The sequence below is a fragment of the Cavia porcellus genome, unplaced genomic scaffold (genome assembly GCF_034190915.1).
Source record: "Cavia porcellus strain 051 isolate PalLab524CR breed Dunkin Hartley unplaced genomic scaffold, mCavPor4.1 scaffold_5, whole genome shotgun sequence".
Lineage (NCBI taxonomy): Eukaryota > Metazoa > Chordata > Mammalia > Rodentia > Caviidae > Cavia > Cavia porcellus.
The window spans coordinates 51,183,637-51,189,202 of record NW_026947488.1 but is presented as its reverse complement, the minus strand read 5'-3'; the positions used below and the strand labels follow the sequence as shown (position 1 = coordinate 51,189,202).

The following is a 5,566-nucleotide window of genomic DNA, read 5'->3' as shown; positions in this document are numbered from 1 at the left end:
CTTTTGCAGAAAGCTGTTTTTGTTATATCATGCAAAGTACTTGAATTGTAGAGACCTGTTGTGAAACATTGTACCCATATGTAATAGTACAATATTTTCCATTTGAAATTGTTAAGTGTTCTAATCTAACAGCTAACATAATACAATAAACAAAACTCATACTGAGTAATAAATACATATTTTATTAAATTAGTAAAAACAGGAATAAAGTTACCTTGGCAGTGAACCCTTTGTGTGAAATACCCAGAATAGAAAAATACATGGGATCAGAAACAGATTGCAAGGATCTAAGAAAGTGAGGGATGGGAAGGAATTATTCAGTGGACTCTTTGTAGGAATGGAAAGGTTTCATAACATTCAGATGTAGTCCTAAATGTAAATTTATTTATATTTATTTATATTTCATTTGCATTTTTCCAAGTGCTATTGAAATTGATCAAGCTTTGTTTAAAATATGACTTTCCAATTATCTTAGCAGTGGTATCACTTATTTGCCAATTCACATTTTTCAAATGCATTGAATGAAAAAGTTGAAAATTTTTAATACAGTGTATAAATTATGAAATGCATACTCACTTCTAAAAGTAAATAAATGTGCTATAAAATTTTATCTAAGCATATTTCATTCTTTTATGCCCATTATTTGAGATCTGTTGAAAATCTGAACAATATTTATTTTAGAAATAGTATATTAGGGTACATTAACTCACATTTTCATTTCGTTAACTATAGTACTAGAAACTGTATGATAAATGTAATAATTATGAAAGGAAATTTGGGAAAAGCTACAAGCAATTTAAAATGTATTAATTTAACTATTTTCATACTCAACTACAAATAATATCAACATTTTGATTCTGTCATCGCAAGATGCACTCTGTAGATAATTGCAATGTTGTCTTGCACACATGAACAAATAAACTGTGCTGCATAGTTTTCATCAAAATAAACAAAATATCTATTACTTAAACTCAATAGCAGTATTTATTACCAGATGACAGTGTACATGGAGTTTTATTCTTCAAATAATTATTTTACCCAAATGTTAACATGTACTCTCTGTGTGTGCACTCACAGACACATGCACTGAATTAGACAGAATCTGATGTGGTGCTGGGCCCAGGGCTTGGGGAGCAGCATGTTTTGTTGAATGAGTAGGCCCTGATGGGTTAGTACCCAATCATAGGATTGTAGATGAGAAATGAAAGCTACCCTAAGCTTACAAAATTAGAATGTCTACTTTAAAAAACTTGAGTATGTTCATAGGAATATTATTAGTAATCCTCCTGCTACAATGAAATTCTTAAAAATTCAATCAGGTTTCATTTAATCATCACATCTCAGTATATGAAACCTTAAGCAGTAATGTTCTCACACACACAAAACGCACAGGCACAAAATCATACACAGCCACAGAAAAGTTTATTGTAATGCTGAAAATACCATCAAAGGATCCTCATTGTTTAAGGACTGATGCAGAAGAAACATATGTTAAAAACCCACCTGAACAAATTGAAAACTGCTCAAGAACCTGGGTCTTTAAAAACATAAACAGACAAACAAATTGATAACTGCAGGCTTGGTATGTAACTTAGTGAGAAGGTCCCAGGATAAATCTACAGTACCTCAAAGAACAAAAAGGCTTTGTATTCATCTTGTATGCCTTCTGTTGTTTATACTCCCATATGCCATAGCAACTCTATTGACAGTCACACTACCTTAATGTTCTAGAAATGTTCATTAAATATTATACTACAATAGATCTCTCTACCTCAAGGAAGAACAGATTACAAAGTTTCATTCATTGATGCATTCATAATATATTAAAATTTAAGGAGTATCAAAAGACTGACCTCTGAAGATAAACAGAGACCATCAATGGAAGATAGCAATGGTATTGCATGATTTATGTTGTATGTGAATTCAAATAAAATACTTGAATATCTTTTTTAATGTCCTATAAAGAGCATAGTTTACATTTTTGTTCCTTAAATTGTAGATGAAGGGATCAAACAAGGGAATGATCAAGGTATAAAATACAGAAGCCACATTGTCAGTGTCAATGGAGTGACTGAACTTGGCCTGCACATGCATAAATATCAAAGTCCCATAGAACACTGTGAGCATGGTCAGATGGGACCCACAGGTGGAGAAGGTTTTGCATCTGCTCTCTCTGAAACTAATCCTGAAAATGGCTATGAAAATGAGGATGTAGGTCACCAGGACAACAGGAAGACAGGAAATCCAATAAAAAATGAATGATTGTAATTGTCATATCAATTTCATGAGTATCTGAGCAGACCAGTGATAAAAAGTTGACACTGTCACAGCAGAAATGGCTGACAACATTGTGCCCATAGAAGGACAAAGTGAAAATCTTTATGTAGACCAGAAAAGACACAAATGTGCAGTAGAAATAGCAGAATTCTAGTAGTGCCCAACATACTCTTGGTGACATGATGGCAGTATACAGGAGAGGTTTACAGATGGCCATGTAACAGTCATAAGACATTTCAGAAAGAATAAAATGTTCACTGCCAACAAAAAAATGAAAAAGCTAGCTTCATGGCACAAAAGGGAAAGGAGATTGTATTTTCATCTTCAATAAAATATACCAGCATTTTTAATTTCAAAGCTGTAGGATAGCCAAGATCTGTATAAGAAGCCAGATGCCTGAGGAAAAAAATGCATAGGTGTTTACAGCCTGGAGTATATCTGGGTGAGGACAATTATGCCCAAGTTGCCCACCAGTGAGGTCAGGTAGATGATAAGAATCAGCCCAAACAGTGGTGCCTGCATCTCAGGGCAAGCTGTGATGCCCAGCAAGACGAACTTGGTCACCACTGTGAGGTTGTGTTCTTCCATCAGCATTTGCCACAGAACATATTCTAGACAGACACAGTAGAAAGAATATTTTCACATAGGAGATTAATTATGCAAAGCTAATGTAAATAAAATGCATCTTAACTTTTGAGTATACATTTTATGACATTCATGCAAAATTATGAGGTTGTAACACAGAAGTAGAGAAGTAGCTTTAACATTTCTGCAGAAAGGTGGTTTACTCATCAGAGAACACTTTCCACATCCAGAAAGAGCCTGGTTGTCATCTATTGGATATGGATTTCTCAGAGCAGCTAATGGCCAGGGGAGGTTAAGATGCCATCCATCTTACTGCACTGAATATGGAGCCCTACACTTTAGCCAAACAAATAACCTTATTCTAAACCAAAAATTATCACAGGTAAACAGAGTCAGATGACAATACAGATGCAGGTCCACTGGACAAACTTGTAAACCTTAAGTGTTTTGAAAACTTTTCATGTTAGCTAAAGGTATAGTTATCATACTTTAGTAGTTGAACTTCACTAATACACTGTAGTACCTGTTTACTTCATTCAGTGAAATGACAATACAAATACAAATGACATCAGTATTTTCAAGCAACAAATTCTTAACATGAGTACAACGTTGCTTGTACTGTGGCAACTGTGAATTAAAAGCCTCCTCCTTTAAAATACATATAAGTACAGGTATCACAAGTGAAATTGCTAGCACATATCATAGATGTATGAGTAAGACTGAAGATCAGAGTGGATATTGCCTGTTTATGAAAAAGCATATCTGCAGAAATATGTATGTTTCTATGTATAAGCAATGTTATATCTTAACAGTGTACAAAAAGATTTCTATAATTAAGTAATTTAATTAAATTTATTATCTTCGTACTCTAAAGTAAAACAGTTTTAAAGAAGAATGATGGCTGAGGAGTCAGAGTATCCAGTGACCTGAAAGTAGTTCTGTATGGTCATATACATGTTTCCTTTAGTATTACATTTATTTTTAAAATAGTAAGCATGCCTTAGCTCAAAGACGTCTTGTCTACATATGCACGTGCATTCTTCAGCAAATGGGTTTCACTTTTTTGGTCTAAAACATTAAGCAGAGAATGATTGATGAAACAGAATAAATACATGCTGTATGGCCATTCCTGGACCCTACACCTGCCCACATGCTGTGATTAGAATTGGATGAAGAGTAGACCATTGTTTTAGATTACTTATTTTCTTTTTTATTGTTATTTTAATAACTGTAATTTAAGGTGATTATATATAAATTTTCTTAAATTCTAAATTAATGCTGAAGGTAATTTTCATTATAGAATATATACGCTTTAATGGTAAAAAATTAATACACATATACATTGCATAAAATTGTTTGATGATACAATATTATACAGACTCAATATATACACTAATTCTGAGATCCATTTGGATTCTGGATACAACCTCAAATCTTTCTGTACATCAAGTTCGTGAGAAATAAGTACAGTAGCACACAACACATAGAAATACATGTGTAGGGTCAGGGGTTAGCTCAGTAGAACAAGTACCTACCTGGAATATGTGAGGTCATGAGTTTGATCCCCAGTACAAAAAAAAGGGAAAGGAAATTCATGTGCATTAAAATGAAATACACCCATCTATCTCTAAAGGCTCAGAGATTGAAAAGCATAATATACAAAGACATGTATGGCCTTTAAGGTAAAACTCTCATTTTAAAAAAATTGTAAAATTTTTCCTAAACTAAGAAAACAAATAAAAATGGCACACTTCATATTTAAACTTGTAGTGACAATATTTTCTAAGTCAGATGAAATTATACAAAGAAATGAAATTACACAAATTAAATAAAATCCTGAGGAGACAGCACTTATTTTTACCTTGCATAGAGTATCATTTTTTTTCTGTTGGAGCTGCCAGGTGTCCCACCTTACCCAGTGCCCTCATCACTCACAATTTAGATTTATGGAAAAATTTACCAATGACAAAATTAAAAGAATGTTTTCAATGAAATCACTAAGAGAAAAATCTTGCTATATTTGTTTCCCTTAATATGTAATCATGAAAAATTAAAAATGGTAAAAAATTAAAAGCTAATTGCCTATTTTTATATAGAAAAAGAAAAAATCTTTCAGCTCCATTGGAGTTCAACAGAACAGGAAAGTGGCCTTTTCATTGATAACTTTCTAGTTTTAGAAAGTTAATTTAGAATTTATTGATAACTTTCTAGTCCCTGAATTAACTGAATATTTCAATTTTTTAAAATATTAAATTGATTCATATTCCTTTACAAAGTGGAAAACATTTTAACAATACAATAAGTTTGGGTCTTTAAAACCCCTAAACCTCCACTAATGTGTTTCACTTCTTGATGTGAAGGGAGAACTCCAACTAAGATTCAAAATCCATCATGTTTATCTACTAACCTTACCACTGATGTGAATTTATTTCTCTAAGATTCCCCCCAAGACCACTTGGAGTATATAAATGTTAGAAGGATGTCAGAATAGCATACTGAATCCTCAGAGTTTCAAATTCTGATTTTGAGAAAAACTCTGGGCCCCATTATTTCTGCTTCCTCTCAGATCCTTTTTGGCCTCCTTTAGACAGGACAGTGTACAAAAATATATGACCCTATGTACGTATTCATAATATAGAAAATGAAAAGTGGTATAAATAGACACAATGTGTGATGCAGGTATTTATGCTCACAAAATATTTGA

At 32.8% G+C, this 5,566-nt stretch overlaps 1 pseudogene; it reads right to left on the bottom strand.

The window, feature by feature from the left end:
- Positions 1 to 1,923: 1,923 nt before the first annotated feature.
- LOC100723850 (olfactory receptor 8K3-like) lies at positions 1,924 to 2,865 on the bottom strand (annotated as a pseudogene).
- Between the last annotated feature and the right edge of the window lie 2,701 nt (positions 2,866 to 5,566).